This window comes from Gorilla gorilla, chromosome X, assembly GCF_029281585.2.
Source record: "Gorilla gorilla gorilla isolate KB3781 chromosome X, NHGRI_mGorGor1-v2.1_pri, whole genome shotgun sequence".
NCBI lineage: Eukaryota > Metazoa > Chordata > Mammalia > Primates > Hominidae > Gorilla > Gorilla gorilla.
In genome coordinates, this window is record NC_073247.2 from 58,584,900 (window position 1) to 58,602,910 (window position 18,011).

Genomic DNA, 18,011 nt, shown 5'->3' on the forward strand with positions numbered 1-18,011 from the left:
TCCATATGAACTTTAAAGTAGTTTTTTCCAATTCTGTGAAGAAAGTCATTGGTAGCTTGATGGGGATGGCATTGAATCTGTAAATGACCTTGGGCAGTATGGCCATTTTCACGATATTGATTCTTCCTACCCATGAGCATGGAATGTTCTTCCATTTGTTTGTATCCTCTTTTATTTCCTTGAGCAGTGGTTTGTAGTTCTCCTTGAAGAGGTCCTTCACATCCCTTGTAAGTTGGATTCCTAGGTATTTTATTCTCTTTGAAGCAATTGTGAATGGGAGTTCACTCATGATTTGGCTCTCTGTTTGTCTGTTATTGGTGTATAAGAATGCTTGTGATTTTTGTACATTGATTTTGTATCCTGAGACTTTGCTGAAGTTGCTTATCAGCTTAAGGAGATTTTGGGCTGAGACGATGGGGTTTTCTAGATAAACAATCATGTCATCTGCAAACAGGGACAATTTGACTTCCTCTTTTCCCAATTGAATACCCTTTATTTCCTTCTCCTGCCTGATTGCCATGGCCAGAACTTCCAACACTATGTTGAATAGGAGCGGTGAGAGAGGGCATCCCTGTCTTGTGCCAGTTTTCAAAGGGAATGCTTCCAGTTTTTGCCCATTCAGTATGATATTGGCTGTGGGTTTGTCATAGATAGCTCTTATTATTTTGAAATACGTCCCATCAATACCTAATTTATTGAGAGTTTTTAGCATGAAGGGTTGTTGAATTTTGTCAAAGGCTTTTTCTGCATCTATTGAGATAATCATGTGGTTTTTGTCTTTGGCTCTGTTTATATGCTGGATTACATTTATTGATTTGTGTATATTGAACCAGCCTTGCATCCCAGGGATGAAGCCCACTTGATCATGGTGGATAAGCTTTTTGATGTGCTGCTGGATTCGGTTTGCCAGTATTTTATTGAGGATTTTTGCATCAATGTTCATCAAGGATATTGGTCTAAAATTCTCTTTTTTGATTGTGTCTCTGCCCGGCTTTGGTATCAGAATGATGCTGGCCTCATAAAATGAGTTAGGGAGGATTCCCTCTTTTTCTATTGATTGGAATAGTTTCAGAAGGAATGGTACCAGTTCCTCCTTGTACCTCTGGTAGAATTCGGCTGTGAATCCATCTGGTCCTGGACTCTTTTTGGTTGGTAAACTATTGATTATTGCCACAATTTCAGCTCCTGTTATTGGTCTATTCAGAGATTCAACTTCTTCCTGGTTTAGTCTTGGGAGAGTGTATGTGTCGAGGAATGTATCCATTTCTTCTAGATTTTCTAGTTTATTTGCGTAGAGGTGTTTGTAGTATTCTCTAATGGTAGTTTGTATTTCTGTGGGATCGGTGGTGATATCCCCTTTATCATTTTTTATTGTGTCTGTTTGATTCTTCTCTCTTTTTTTCTTTATTGCTCTTGCTAGCGGTCTATCAATTTTGTTGATCCTTTCAAAAAACCAGCTCCTGGATTCATTGATTTTTTGAAGGGTTTTTTGTGTCTCTATTTCCTTCAGTTCTGCTCTGATTTTAGTTATTTCTTGCCTTCTGCTAGCTTTTGAATGTGTTTGCTCTTGCTTTTCTAGTTCTTTTAATTGTGATGTTAGGGTGTCAATTTTGGATCTTTCCTGCTTTCTCTTGTGGGCATTTAGTGCTATAAATTTCCCTCTACACACTGCTTTGAATGCATCCCAGAGATTCTGGTATGTTGTGTCTTTGTTCTCGTTGGTTTCAAAGAACATCTTTATTTCTGCCTTCATTTCGTTATGTACCCAGTAGTCATTCAGGAGCAGGTTGTTCAGTTTCCATGTAGTTGAGCGGCTTTGAGTGAGATTTTTAATCCTGAGTTCTAGTTTGATTGCACTGTGGTCTGAGAGACAGTTTGTTATAATTTCTGTTCTTTTACATTTGCTGAGGAGAGCTTTACTTCCAAGTATGTGGTCAATTTTGGAATAGGTGTGGTGTGGTGCTGAAAAAAATGTATATTCTGTTGATTTGGGGTGGAGAGTTCTGTAGATGTCTATTAGGTCCGCTTGGTGCAGAGCTGAGTTCAATTCCTGGGTATCCTTGTTGACTTTCTGTCTCATTGATCTGTCTAATGTTGACAGTGGGGTGTTAAAGTCTCCCATTATTATTGTGTGGGAGTCTAAGTCTCTTTGTAGGTCACTCAGGACTTGCTTTATGAATCTGGGTGCTCCTGTATTGGGTGCATATATATTTAGGATAGTTAGCTCCTCTTGTTGAATTGATCCCTTTACCATTATGTAATGGCCTTCTTTGTCTCTTTTGATCTTTGTTGGTTTAAAGTCTGTTTTATCAGAGACTAGGATTGCAACCCCTGCCTTTTTTTGTTTTCCATTTGCTTGGTAGATCTTCCTCCATCCTTTTATTTTGAGCCTATGTGTGTCTCTGCACGTGAGATGGGTTTCCTGAATACAGCACACTGATGGGTCTTGACTCTTTATCCAACTTGCCAGTCTGTGTCTTTTAATTGGAGAATTTAGTCCATTTACATTTAAAGTTAATATTGTTATGTGTGAATTTGATCCTGTCATTATGATGTTAGCTGGTGATTTTGCTCATTAGTTGATGCAATTTCTTCCTAGTCTCGATGGTCTTTACATTTTGGCATGATTTTGCAGCGGCTGGTACCGGTTGTTCCTTTCCATGTTTAGCGCTTCCTTCAGGAGCTCTTTTAGGGCAGGCCTGGTGGTGACAAAATCTCTCAGCATTTGCTTGTCTGTAAAGTATTTTATTCCTCCTTCACTTATGAAGCTTAGTTTGGCTGGATATGAAATTCTGGGTTGAAAATTCTTTTCTTTAAGAATGTTGAATATTGGCCCCCACTCTCTTCTGGCTTGTAGGGTTTCTGCCGAGAAATCCGCTGTTAGTCTGATGGGCTTCCCTTTGAGGGTAACCCGACCTTTCTCTCTGGCTGCCCTTAACATTTTTTCCTTCATTTCAACTTTGGTGAATCTGACAATTATGTGTCTTGGAGTTGCTCTTCTCGAGGAGTATGTTTGTGGCGTTCTCTGTATTTCCTGAATCTGAATGTTGGCCTGCCTTGCTAGATTGGGGAAGTTCTCCTGGATAATATCCTGCAGAGTGTTTTCCAACTTGGTTCCATTCTCCGCATCACTTTCAGGTACACCAATCAGACGTAGATTTGGTCTTTTCACATAGTCCCATATTTCTTGGAGGCTTTGCTCATTTCTTTTTATTCTTTTTTCTCTAGACTTCCCTTCTCGCTTCATTTCATTCATTTCATCTTCCATCGCTGATACCCTTTCTTCCAGTTGATCGCATCAGCTCCTGAGGCTTCTGCATTCTTCACGTAGTTCTCGAGCCTTGGTTTTCAGCTCCATCAGCTCCTTTAAGCACTTCTCTGTATTGGTTATTCTAGTTATACATTCTTCTAAATTTTTTTCAAAGTTTTCAACTTCTTTGCCTTTGGTTTGAATGTCCTCCCATAGTTCAGAGTAATTTGATCGTCTGAAGCCTTCTTCTCTCAGCTCGTCAAAATCATTCTCCATCCAGCTTTGTTCCGTTGCTGGTGAGGAACTGCGTTCCTTTGGAGGAGGAGAGGTGCTCTGCGTTTTAGAGTTTCCAGTTTTTCTGTTCTGTTTTTTCCCCATCTTTGTGGTTTTATCTACTTTTGGTCTTTGATGATGGTGATGTACAGCTGGGTTTTCGGTGTGGATGTCCTTTCTGTTTGTTAGTTTTCCTTCTAACAGACAGGACCCTCAGCTGCAGGTCTGTTGGAATACCCTGCGGTGTGAGGTGTCAGTGTGCCCCTGCTGGGGGGTGCCTCCCAGTTAGGCTGCTCGGGGGTCAGGGGTCAGGGACCCACTTGAGGAGGCAGTCTGCCCGTTCTCAGATCTCCAGCTGCGTGCTGGGAGAACCACTGCTCTCTTCAAAGCTGTCAGACAGGGACATTTAAGTCTGCAGAGGTTACTGCTGTCTTTTTGTTTGTCTGTGCCCTGCCCCCAGAGGTGGAGCCTACAGAGGCAGGCAAGCCTCCTTGAGCTGTGGTGGGCTCCACCCAGTTCGAGCTTCCCGGCTGCTTTGTTTACCTAAGCAAGCCTGGGCAATGGCGGGCGCCCCTCCCCCAGCCTCGCTGCCGCCTTGCAGTTTGATCTCAGACTGCTGCGCTAGCAATCAGCGAGATTCCGTGGGCGTAGGACCCTCCGAGCCAGGTGTGGGATATAGTCTCGTGGTGCGCCGTTTTTTAAGCCGGTCTGAAAAGCGCAATATTCGGGTGGGAGTGACCCGATTTTCCAGGTGCGTCCGTCACCCCTTTCTTTGACTCGGAAAGGGAACTCCCTGACCCCTTGCGCTTCCCAGGTGAGGCAATGCCTCGCCCTGCTTCGGCTCGCGCACGGTGCGCGCACCCACTGGCCTGCGCCCCCTGTCTGGCACTCCCTAGTGAGATGAACCCGGTACCTCAGATGGAAATGCAGAAATCACCCGTCTTCTGCGTCGCTCACGCTGGGAGCTGTAGACCGGAGCTGTTCCTATTCGGCCATCTTGGCTCCTCCACTTTTATGAATTCTTTAGACACATTTTCTCAGTTCAGTAATTGCTTTTTCAACTATATCCATTTTAATATCCAACCTATTCCACTGAATTATTTATTTGAGCATTTAATGTTTTCATATCCAATCTATCCAATAGGTTATTTATTTATTTATTTATGATGGAGTCTTGCTCTGTCGCCCAGGCTGGAGTGCAGTGGCGTGATCTTGGCTCACTGCACCTTGCCTCCTGAGTCCAAGCAATTCTCCTGCCTCAGTAGATAATTAAAAAAAAAATAGCTGCATTTGATGGTGCGTACCTGTAGTCCCAGCCACTCGGGAGGCTGGGGCAGGAAGATTGCTTTGGCCCTGGAGTTTGAGGCTGCAGTGAGCTAGGATTGGGTCACTGCACTCTAGCCTAAGTGACAGAGTGAGACAAAGTCTCTGTCTTTGAAAAATAAGAAAAAAGATCTTAGGGACGATTTTACTCAGAGTGGGGAGTACTATGAGATGTACACGGGCCACTGCAATGGGTTTTTGTGGTAGGAGAGATATTGGGATCGACTTGGACTCCACCAAGGACAAGTGGGGATTTATAGTCAAGAGTAGGGTTGGGGGGAGCGGGGTCAGAAGATGGGAAATTACTTGGAGGAGACATCAGGTGCAGGGGGATTCTGGCTAAACAGACTTGACAGGAATTTTGCTGAAACAGGCTTAATGGGCAGAGTCCCTGGATGGGGAGGTGTGAGCCACCTCACCTGACCAACAGGCTTTGTTTAATACGTCAGTTTTCATAAGTAATCTAGGTATAATTGTTAAAAATGAATAAACGAGGTAAATGTGAGATACATGTTTATAAATGAACTTTTCATGTAATTTGAAATCTTTTTTTCTCTTGCTCTTATCATAGGAAGATGAAATATTAAAGGTATGTTATGTTAGATTTAGTAATAGGTACTCATTAAATGTCGGGATCACTTCCATCTAAGAAAATAACTGATACAAATCGCTAAACATAAATACAAGTTTGTTCTTGGCCCTTAAGTTTTATAAAAGACAAAAGATATTTGGATCTGTCAATAAAATGCCCTGTTCTACATTGAAAATGTAGAAAATTGTTCTGGCCGGGGGAGGTGCCTCACGCCTGTAATCCTAGCACTTTGGGAGGCCGGGGTGGGTGGATCATGAGGTCAAGAGATCGAGACCATCCTGGCCAACATGATGAACCCCCGTCTCTACTAAAAATACAAAAAATAGCTGGGTTTGGTGGTGGGCACCTGTAGTCCCAACTACTTGGGAGGCTGAGGGAGGAGAATCGCTTGAACCCAGGAGCAGAGGTTTCTGTGAGCCTAGATTGAGCCACTGCACTCCTGCCTGGTGACAGAGCGAGACTCCGTCTCAAAAAAAAAGTCCTATAAAAATATTTTTAAAGATTATAAAATATATATTCATGATATGTTAATACATAACAATTCCAAACTACTTTCTAGATTTTTACTAAAAATTAAGGTTATGGCCGGGCGTGGTGGCTCATGCCTGTAATCTCAGCACTTTGGGAGGCTGAGGCAGGTGGATCACGAGGTCAGGAGTTCGTGAGCCAACATGGCGAAACCCCGTCTCTACTAAAAGTAAAAAAGTTAGCCAGATGTGTTGGCCCATGCCTGTAATCCCAGCTACTCGGGAGCCTGAGGCAGGAGAATCACTGGAACCCGGGAGGTGGAGGTTGCAGTGAGCTGAGATTGCGCCACTGCACTCCAACCTGGGCGACAGAGCAAGACTCTGTCTCAAAAAAAAAAAAAAAGAAAAATAGTCTATGGCCATACCACCTGAATGCACCAAATATTGCATGATCTCAGAAGTTAAACAGGGTCAGACTTGGTTAGTACTTGGATTGGAGTACAATATAAAAATGAAAAATTGTAGGACTAAGACTGGGGGTAAAAAAATGATGGAATGTCTAGGCAAGTTGCTGAGAGTTTATGAAGGATGCGCCTTGGGAAGGGAGTCTTATATATCATCCGGTTGGTTGGGATTGAAAAGAAATTGTTTATCAGTTTTTCTAAAAATTGAACATTAGTATCAAGGGTGCACTGAAGCAGGGTGAGTCTGCTCCTCTAGGTTTGAAACAGGTTTTCTTAACATGTTGATCTGTTTTTCTTTATCTTTTAAATAATCAGTCTAAAAAGACAGGGATTTTGTTTTAAGATAGTTTCTTAACTTCATTTATTAGGTTTTTGTTTTTGTTTTGTTTTCTGAGATGGAGTCTTCCTCTGTCACCCAGGCTGGAGTGCAGTTGTGTGATCCAGCCACTGCAGTGCACAAGGTTGCTCACTGCAACCTCCATCTCCCAGGTTCAAGTGATTCTTGTGCTTCAGTCTCCCGAGTAGCTGGGATTACAGGTGGCCACCACCACGGCCGGCTAATTTTTGTCTTTTTAGTAGAGATGGGGTTTCACCATGTTGGCCAGGCTGGTCTCCAACTCCCGACCTCAAGTGATCTGCCTGCCTTGGCATCCCAAAGTGCTGAGATTACAGGCGTAAGCCCCCACACCCAGCTATAATTAGCAATAATATAATAAATTTAGTTTGTACGATGGTTTTGAATGAAGATCCCAAGCCTAGGGGCCACCAGCTAAACAAATCAGAAGACTATGGGGCAATTGAGTGAGACCTCTTATAGTCTTTGAGTAGTATTTTGGGACTGGGTTGAATTAAAGCAGAGTGCCGACTCTATAAAAGGGACCACTAGGTGAAGGAAAGGATTTGGGGTCAGGTTCTGTCAAGTGAAAAATGTAGACATTCGGGGGGTAAGAGTCTCATTGTGATATGAAGACTTATTTTGGCATCTTGGGAAAAACTGTCTACAGTATGGAAACATCAACTTCTCATCCTGATTTGTCGTTCGAATGTCTCTGGTTATGGCACTGGACAGTTTGGTGAACTTTTTGTGTGGTCCACACATCAAGCACAAGACTTGTTCTTTAAAATTTATGCAGTTTTACCTTGTAGGACTTGTAAATCAAAAATAAAATCCTAAGCTCCCTGCTCCCAACCATCTGAAAAGACGTCCTCCTAAGCCAGGGTTCTTTTAAAATTTAACTGGAGAGACGGTTTCAGGCCATGACAGGAAGTGGGGGTCAGGCATGCCTCATTATACCTCTCTGGCATCAACATCAACACAGACTTGAAGTCTGATAAGAAACATGTTGGCTGGGCGCGGTGGCTCACCCCTGTAATCCCAGCACTTTAGGGGGCTGAGGAGGGCGGATCACGAGGTCAGGAGATCAACACCATCCTGGCTAACACAGTGAAACCCCGTCTCTACTAAAAATACAAAAAAATTAGCCCGGCGTAGTGGCACGCGCCTGTAGTCTCAGCTACTCAGGAGGCTCAGGCAAGAGAATCGCTTGAACTTGGGAGCCGGAGGTTGAAGTGAGCGGAGAAGGAGCCACTGCACTCTAGCCTGGCGATATAGTGACACTCCGTCTCAAAAAGAAAAAAAAAAAGTTACAACCTGTTCTCTCTGAAGCGTAGTACCTGAAGGCTTCCTCTGCAAATAAGAACTCAAAAAAAACTAAGAGCGACTCACTTCACATAATCAACTTTCACAATGGTTAAAGCAGAGTCCTGCTTAGCAATGCACAAAAATTCTCCTTTGTGATCCATTCATTTTACTGCTGTTGAATTTCTTGCTTCTCCTTTCAGACAGAGACACTCTTCTTTGACCAAACTTGAGTGGGGCTCGTCTGAGTCCTGTTTCTGACTAGGTCCCAACCTCGGGCTCTGTCCTTCATCCAGGGACTCTGCCCATTTAGCCTGTTTCATCAAAAATCCTGTCAAGTCAGTTTATCCAGAATCCCCCTGCAACTGAGGTTTCCTCCAAGTAATTTCCCATCTTCTGACCCCCCGACCCTACTCCCTGACTACAAATCCCCACTTGTCCTTGGTGGAGTTGAAGTCGATCCCAATATCACTCTCCCACCGCAAGACCCCATTGCGGTGGTCCCTGTACCTATCACAGAAGTCCCTGCTCTGAGTAAAATCGTCCTTACAATCTTTTTGTTATTTTCAGAGACAAAGTCTCACTCTGTCACTCAGGCTGGAGTGCAGTGACCCAATCCTAGCTCACTGCAGCCTCAAACTCCAGGGCCCAAGCAATCTTCCTGACCCAGCCTCCTGAGTAGCTGGGACTACAGATAAGCACTATCAAATCCAGCTATTTTTTTTTTTAATTCTTTATGGACCCAGGAACTTGGTATGCCCATCTAATTCTTGTGGGGTTTTTTGTTTTTGTTTTTGTTTTTATTTTTTGTAGAGATGGGGTTTCGCCATGTTGCCCAGGCTGGTCTTGAATTCTTGGGCTCAACCAATCCTCTTTCCTCGGGCTCCCAAAGTGCTGGGATTACAGGCATGAGCCACTGCAGCTGGCCCTTCCTTACAGTCTTTAATAAGTGCAATAAATACTTGTTTGCTTTAACATTTCCCTGTGTCTTCAATCTCCTCAAGTGTTATATGCCTGACATTGCCATACTCCACCAAAAATATAAAAATTCCTTTCTTTCACGGGCGCAGTGGCTTACCCCTATAATCCCAGCATATTGGGAGGCCAAGGCGGACAGATAACCTCAGGTCAGGAGTTCGAGATCAGCCTGGCCAACATGGCGAAACCCCATCTCTACAAATTTTGTACTAAAAGTACAAAAATTAGCTGGGTGTGATAGTGTGCACCTGTAGCCCCAGCTACTCAGGAGGCTGAGGAGGAGAATCACTTGAAACTGGGAGGTAGAGGTTGCAGTGAGCTGAGATCATGCCACTGCACTCCAGCCTGGGTGACAAAGCGAGACTCTGTCTCCAAAAAAAGAAAAAAAAAATTCCTGTCGTTCAACACTTTGGAGTTATAACACCATTGTATCCTTGCCTCCAGTGTGGTGTTTGAGAGATCTGATGAAGGTTGAAATATTTTTCCTTTGTAAGTAACCTGCTATTTTTCTCTGATCATTTAAAAAAAATTTTTGTCTTTCATAATTTTTCATTTCACTGTTCCTGTGTGTGTATGTGTGTGTGTACGATGATCCCTTTAAATCTTAAGACATTCGTCTAAATCTGAGAAATTCTCACTCATTACTTGTTTAAGTATGCTCTCCTTTTTAATGACTATGTTCTCTTCTTATAAGGCTACTATTAGATGTTTTTTGACATTTATTCTTCTATGCTCCCTATTAGTTAACTTTTCTTTCGTTTACTTCATCTCTATCCATTACCGATTACTTTTATGAATTCTTTAGACTCATTTCCTCAGGTCAATAATTGCTTTTTCAACTATATCCGTTTTAATATCCAACCTATCCCAATGAATTATGTATTTGAGCAGTTAATGTCTTCATATCCAATCTATCCAATAGGTTTTATTTTTATTTATTTATTTGAGACAGAGTCTTGCTCTTTCGCCTAGGCTGAAGTGCAGTGACTCGATCTTGGCTCACTGCACCTCTGCCTCCTCCTGAGTCCAAGCAATTTTCCTGCCTCAGTCCCTTGAGTAGCTGGGACCACAGTTGTGTGACACTATGCCTGACTAATTTTTGTATTTTTGTAGAGACGGGGCTTCACCATGTTGGCCAGGCTGGTCTTGAACTTCTGACCACAGGCGAGCCGTCTGCCTCAGCCTGTCAAAGTGCTGGGATTACAGGCATGAGCCACCGCGCCTGGCCTATCTCTGGAACTTCTATTGGATGAATGTTGAAACTTCTGGGATCTATTCTCCATTTCATTTATTATTTTCCTTTCATATTTTCTATTTCATGATCCTTTTCTGCTATACGGTGAAGTAGTGCCATGCCCGAACACATTTTTTCATTGGGTTGTTCCAGTTTCTCTTATTGATATGCAAAAGCTTCGTTGTATATTAGAGATGGTTGCTGTTAATTTATTGTGGATGCTTCACCAATTTCCCCAACATTTGCCTTTTTAAACAGTTGTTTATGGTGTCTTTTGAATTAGATGATACTTTAATTTTTACATCTTTAAATTTGTCAGATTCATTGCTCATAGCCTTGGTGTAATGTCAGGAAATGCCTATGCCAACTCAAGATGTCTTACACTGTAATATTTTCCTAAATTGTCATCTAGTTCTTTATGACTTCACGTTTTCACATTTAAGTCACTGATTTTTTAGAATTTGTTATTTTATGTGGTTTAAATGGATAGACACTTGTCAAGTAATCATTTATTATGCAACCCATCATCTTTTGCCCACTGTTTGGAAATGCATGCTGATGTTTTCATATAGATTAGTCTGTTTCTTGACTTTCTATTTTGTTTCACTAATAAATGTTTCTATGCGTATTCATTTTTTATTGCTGCTGCAACAAATTTTGAATAGCTTAGACACCGCTAGGCGTGGTGGCTCACGCCTGTAATCCCAGCACTTTGGGAGGCCGAGACAAGTGGATCGCTCAAGGAGTTCAAGACCAGCCTGGCCAACAAGGTGAAACCCCATCTCTACTAGGGGTTGGTGATGGGCGCCTGAAATTGCAGCTATTTGGGAGTTCAGAACAGTTCCCACTAACATTATTCCCTCACACACACCAGGGCTGAGTGAAAAAACAAATTGCACACAAAAAGTTAACTACAGAGGCCATTCATATAAAATGCTAAAACATGCAAAACAAGAGTATATATTTTTATGGATAATAAGTAAATGGTAAAGTATAAAAACATGAATGAGAATAAAAAACCATCAAATTGAGAAGAATGGCTGTAAGTGCAGAAGGAGGGAGGGCAGGGATTGCACAGAAAGCTTCAAGGTGACTTGTTGATAGTGGTTTTCTTTGTTTGTTTGTTTGTTTGTTTGTTTTTGATGGAGTTTCGCTCTTGTCGCCCAGGCTGGAGTGCAGTAGCATAATATCAGCTCACTGCAACCTTCAACTGCCGGGTTCAAATCATTCTGCTGCCCACGCCTCCCGAGTAGCTGGAATTACAGGCGCCCGACCCACACCCAGCTAATTTTTTTATTTTTGGTAGCAACAAGGTTTCACCATGTTTGCCAGGCGGGTCTCAAACGTCCTCATCTCAGATGATCCACCTGCCTCAGCCTCCCAAAGTGCTCAGATTACAGGCATGAGCTACCACGCCCAGTGCGTTTATAGTATTTCTAATACTCTGAATAAATAAATCAGATCGAACATAGCTGTGGGGTAATATTGAGATCCGACTGGACTCAATAGTATTCCACATACTTTTCTGTGTGTTTGAAATATTTCATTTTTAAAGGACATGTTGTTCTTGCTAAGCACTGTTAATGAATCAAAGGACAGTTAAGAAAATGTTACAAGTGAAAATATAAAAAAAGAAAATATTAAAAGCAAAGATCTGCAAAAAAACATCCAGAGTTTCTATAATTAACAGCATGTAAGTATTGGATAAGTATCTTATGAGAGAGGATAATGAACACATTATGTAATAAAGATGGATGTTTCTCTGTATTTTATCAAAACCAAATAGTCTTCTCATTCCCAAATAACCCCAATTCTCCGTGATGAGCTTGGAAGGGACTTTGAAAGAGTGATCCCTGATCCAAAACACAGAGAGCTTTCCCACTTGTCAGTGAGCAGAGATAACATAGAGTGAAAAAAAGACAAGTTCTTGCGTAGAGATTTTTGAGCATTTCAGGACTATTAATGGGACATATGTATTTACTTGCTCTTCTACTCTGACAACATAATTATAAGACAAGGTCAGAATGTCCAAACTGTCTCCAATAGACCTATTACTCCCCAGCTAAACAGGCCAGATTCTACAATCTCCCGCAATCACTACAAGAGATCTGAAAAGCCAGTGCTTGAGTATCTGCCAAGTGTTGACATTAAAGGAGTGTCTTTATACTGAAAATATTTCAGAGCCACTGGACCAAATCATCCATGGTTCACCACACAGTTAACAGGTTAATTCACATACCGTAAGATTCACCCATTTGAAGTGTACAGTGATTTTTAGTTGTTACACATCTTGAGTGGATACAGTTTACATTCCCAACCAATCAATTTAATTATTTGGGAGAAAGTAAAAGATATGTAATGGAATAAGATGAGACTGTGATGGGGTTTAGTCCCCATGTGGTAAACCATGAGATGGAAAATTCTGAATTGAAGCCACAGATAAAGGAACCAACCATGACTAAACATAATTTAGAAGCAAATCTCAAATAACTCCTCAACAATGAGTGGACTCATAACCTCTGCTGCAGAATGCCCTCATGCGACAGAAGTCTCTCTAGAGTTTGGAAATCTTTACCAACAAAGAAAAATTCTGGTGTATTCTCTTTCAGTTGAACATCCTCAGATGACTTTCGGCAGGCTCCATAGAATCTTCCCGAAGGTGAGTGTCTCTCAAATCTAAAGGACCAGAGAACCTTTGTCCCTCCACGGATATGAACACTGGTAAGAGTGGAAGAATATCAAAAATACCCTCACTGCCTCCTCCCCATGTCTATCACAACACCTGATGTAGCATCAATGGCTTGATAATACTAACAGTTGTGATCCTTAATATTTCTTTTGTTTTCATAGAGATGCCATATATTCTAAACAATTTACATGGATTAATTTATTTAATCCTTAAGAATACCTCTACGACGACGTTTCTATTACTATCTCCAAATAATAATGAGTCACACACTTCAGTTATCATCCATATAAAAGCCACGTGAGTTGGCGCAAATCTTCTAAGTTCTCTGAGATCCAGACTTCTGGTCAATGAAATGGCAGTAAAGAATCATAGTTCATGTTATAGATCATAGTTATCAGCAAAATAATAATAACATGAGACTATCGTGGTACAGAGATGTTAAAGAATTTTCCTGAGGCACAGTGGCAGTGGTAGTCTAATCCAGAGCTCCAAGCCATTTAAAGCTCATTTACGTTTGCATTTGTTTATGAAGTTCAGATGTTGCTCACTAGGGCTTCACCCCATAGGGCCTCCTGGTGCTTCCATTGAGACACCCACTCTCGTAACAGGAAGGACCAGCTGGCCTCTGCTCTGTTACTGGGGCCACTCGCATGGCTTAGGAATCGCTTTGACTGTTCACGGTCCCTCCCTACTGTGAGCTCCTTGAGGGCCTTGTCTACAAGTGGGGCATCCGGGAAGCCCCCGTCCCAGCCCAGGGGATCCCTCGGATTCCCCTGAATGAGTGATCCCACAACTGCAGATCCAACTCTGGTTTGGAGGGTAAAGGGATCTGGGAGTTGGGTTGCCATTGTGGAGACCAAATTCAAAGAAGGATCATGAAAAGTATTGTTTTTTATTATTACTACATTTAAACAGTGTTTGCAAGCTCAGACAGGACATTCCTTTAGCCCATTTTACATGTATTTTTCACTATTTCATAAGTGAAAAAGCTGTATAAATGTAGTTTAACAATGTTGCTCAGTGACACATCCCAATGCAACCAGAATTGGTATGGGTACCACCGCACTGAATTCCACATTCAGTGTTGGTGCCTCGGTAGGCTGGTATGCCAGATCTGGTACTGCTTTCTTTGCTGCCTGGATTAATTTCAGCAAACCATTCCTTTCCCTCTCCCTTCCCTGTATTCATCTCTCCACACCATCTTTCCCAGCAGTGTTTTGTCCCCTCTCTATGTTTTTATATTTACTCTCTGAGCAGCTGTCTACAAGCTTATATGGGATCCTTTGTGTTTTATAGAAGCTCTTCCTTTTGTAGACCTTGTGAATTCTTAGAATGCTATGCTCCAAATCTTCTGTATACCAAACTCTCAATTACATGGAGATTTTTGCTGTTTGCAAGAATGTCAGTCTTAAAAGAGTGTGAAGATAAACATTCTAACCCTGGAAACCCCAGTCATTTAGGCCATTCCTTTCCCTTCTAACCTCCCAGGTTTCTCCTAATTTAGGCAAGTGTAACTCTCCCAGCATTGTTGAGAACATTGATTAAGGTAATGCATGTGAAGATTCTTTGTAAGCTCTAAAGCACTATAGAAATGTCACTGATACAGTTTATCGGTCACCTTCACATTATACAGATCATGCCTGAGAAGCCAGCAGAGGAAGGAAATGATTCAAAGGAAGTGCTAGAAGCATCTGGCCCACAGAACGATGGGAAACAGCTGTGCCCCCCCGGGAAAAGCAAGTAGCTCTGAGAAGATTCATGAGAGATCTGGTAAGAGGAAACGATTTGGGAACAACCCCTCTGGCTTCCCTGGCTATGTTCAGGTGTGTGGACTGGGTGTGTGGCATGGATCCCAGACAAGCCTGGGTCCAGGCTGGCCTGAGGAGCTCACCCAGCTTCAGATGAGATGTTAGGCATGACTACCAGAGACACACACTTGAATTGTCATCCATATAGATGTGCTCAAGCAATTGTATCTGTGATAACCTGGGATCATATCATACTCAGCTCAATGCCTGATACCCAGTACAGGTGTGCTTCAGAGATATTGCAGGTTCAGTTCCAGACCACTGCAATAAAGTGAGTCACACACATTGTGTTTCGTTTGTTTTGCAGTGCATAAAAACATTATGTTTACACTATGCTATAGTCTACTAAGTTTGCAATAGCATTATGTCTAAAAATGTACATACCCTAATTTTAAAATAATTCATTGTATAAAAATGCTAACAATCTTTGGAGCCTTCAGTGAGTCACACTCCTTTTGCTGGTGGAGGATCTTGCCTCGGTGTTGATAGCTGCTGGCTGATCTAGGTGGTGGTTCCTGAAGGGTGGAGTGGCTGTGGCAGTTTCTTAAAAGAACACAACAATGAAATTTGACAAATCAGTTAGCTCTTCCTTTCATGAAAGATTTCTCTGTAGTATGTGATGCTATCGGATAGCATTTTATCCATAGTAGAGTTTCTTTCAAAGTTGGAGTCAATCCTCTCTAGCTATGAAAGTCCTAGATGGCATCTTCTTCAATATAGAAGGCTATTTTATCCGTATTGAAAATCTGTTGTTTCGTGTAGCCACCTTCATCAGTGACCTTAGCTAGATCTTCTGGATAACTTGCTGCAGCTTCTCCATCAGGGTTTGCTGCTTCACCTTGAACTTTTATGTTATGGAGATGGCTTCTTTCCTTAAACCTCATGAACCAACCTCTGCTAGCTTCACACGTTTCTCCTGCAGCTTCTTCACCTCTCTCAGCTTTCATGGACTTGAAGAGAGTTTGGGTCTTGCTCTGAATTAGACTTTGGCTTAAGTCAATGTTGTGGCTGGTTTCATCTTCCGTCCAGACCACTCAAACTTTCTCTATTTGAGCAGTAAGTCTGTTTTGCTTTCTTATTTGTGTGTTCACTGGAATATTAGTATTATTATTTCCTTCAAGAACTTTTCCTTTGCATTATATACTATTATTTCCTTCAAGAACTTTTCCTTTGCAATCACAGCTTGGCTGTTTGGTGGAAGAGGCCGAGCTTTCAGCCTGTCTTGGCTTTCAGCATGCTTCCTCACTAAGCTTAGCCATTTCTAGCTTGTGATTTAGAGTGAGAGACACACGACTCTTCCTTTCATATGAACACTTAGTGGCCATTGTAGGGTTGTTCATTGTCCTAATTTCAGTGTTGCTGTGTCTCAGGAAATAGGGAGGCCCAAGAAAAGGAGGAGAGATGGGGAAGAGCTCTTCGGTGGAGCAGTCAGAACACACACAACATTGATCGATTAAGTTTGTCATCTTCTGTGGGTGCAGTTCCTGTTACCCCCAAAATAATTACCCATAACAGGGTGATTACAGTCAATAATAACTTAATTGTACATTATAAAAAACTAAAAGAGTGTAAATGGATTGTTTGTAACACAAGGATAAATGGTTGAGGGGATGGATACCCTATTTTCCATGATGTGATTATTACACATTGCATGCGTGTATCAAAACATCTCATGTACCCCATAAGTAGATACACCTATTGTGTATAAAAACAAAAAACAGAAAGTATTTTAAAAGACTAAAAAACAACTACAATAATAACATTGAAACTCACTGATCACAGATCACCATAACAGATATAATAGTTAATGGGTGCAGCACACCAACATGGCACATGCCTCCATATGTAACAAACCTGCACGTTGTGCACATGTACCCTAAAACTTAAAATATAATAATAATAAAATTAAAAATATATATATATATGAACCTAATTATATACATTCAGAATTTCATACAAATTTGGACTGGAGTTATATACAAATTTATTAAAATAGTAAAATTAAAAATTATAATAATAATGGGTTAAGGTCTCAGCCTCTCTAAGCCAGAGAATGTAAAAAACTGGATAAAGAAGGCCCATGGGCACTTGGGATGGGGAGGCATCTCCTTTTTTTGAGAAAACAGAGCCTAACACTCTCCAACCTACCCAACTCTTATCTTCCAACTCTTCTCCATCATAGGAACCAAAGAGGGAAACATGCCTGGATCCACAGACTGCGTGAGAGAAAGCAACTGGTGATTTATGAAGAGATCAGCGACCCTGAGGAAGACGATGAGTAACTCCATAAGTGAACCTTCGGCTCACCCTCCACATCCCTGCAGATGTGCTATTCTGTTATGGTACCGGTATCCAATCTTGTCACTTATTCCCCAAATCATTCCCTTCTCATAATTTTCTAGGGTACAGCATTGAGGTTGAATGACGAGATTTTCCATGCTCTTTCTACTCCCTGCCCTATATATCCAGGGATCCTCCCTACCCAGGATGCTCTGGGGTCCCAAACCCCAGGTCAGCCCTGATATGCGGGCCACACCTTCCTCTAGCCTAGGAATGGATAACCCAGGCGGAGAAGTCACTGTGGCATGAACAGATGGTTCACTTCGAGGAACCGTGGAAGGTGTGTGCAGGTCCTGAGATAGGGCAGAATCGGAGTGTGCAGGGTCTGCAGGTCAGGAGGAGTTGAGATTGAGTAGCCACGTGGTGGGAACTCACTGCCACTTACTTTCCTTCTCTCTTCTCGCCTCAGCCTGGGGGATACGACACATGCCCTTGATGAGAAGCAGAACGTGGTGACCTTTCACGAACATGGGCATGGCTGCAGACCCCTCGTCATCAGGTGCATAGCAAGTGAAAGCAAGTGTTCACAACAGTGAAAAGTTGAGCGTCATTTTTCTTAGTGTGCCAAGAGTTCGATGTTGGCGTTTCCGTTGTATTTTCTTACACTGTGTCATTCTGTTAGATGTTAGCGTTTTCGTTGATGAGCAAGACATGCTTAATGCATATTTCAGCTTATGTATCCATGCACCTACCTCAGAAAACAAGTATCGTCAGGTATTCTCTCCATAGAACAGCACTACCCTCCTCTCTCCCCAGATGTGACTACTGAGGGGAGGTCTGAGTGTTTAATTTCCGATTTTTTCCTCTGCATTTACACACCACACACACGCACACACACACACCAAGTACCAGTATAAGTATCTCCCATCTGCTTTTCTCCATTGCCATGCATCCTGGTCAAGCCCCCCTCACTCTGTTTCCTGTTCAGCATGTACTCCCCTCAACCGATTCCCC

At 42.1% G+C, this 18,011-nt stretch overlaps 1 pseudogene; it reads left to right on the forward strand.

Annotated features, from left to right (window-relative positions):
• Positions 1-16,999, forward strand: part of LOC101140796 (protein SSX2-like) — a 63,589-nt pseudogene extending 46,590 nt beyond the window's left edge.
• The last annotated feature ends 1,012 nt before the right edge of the window (positions 17,000-18,011 follow it).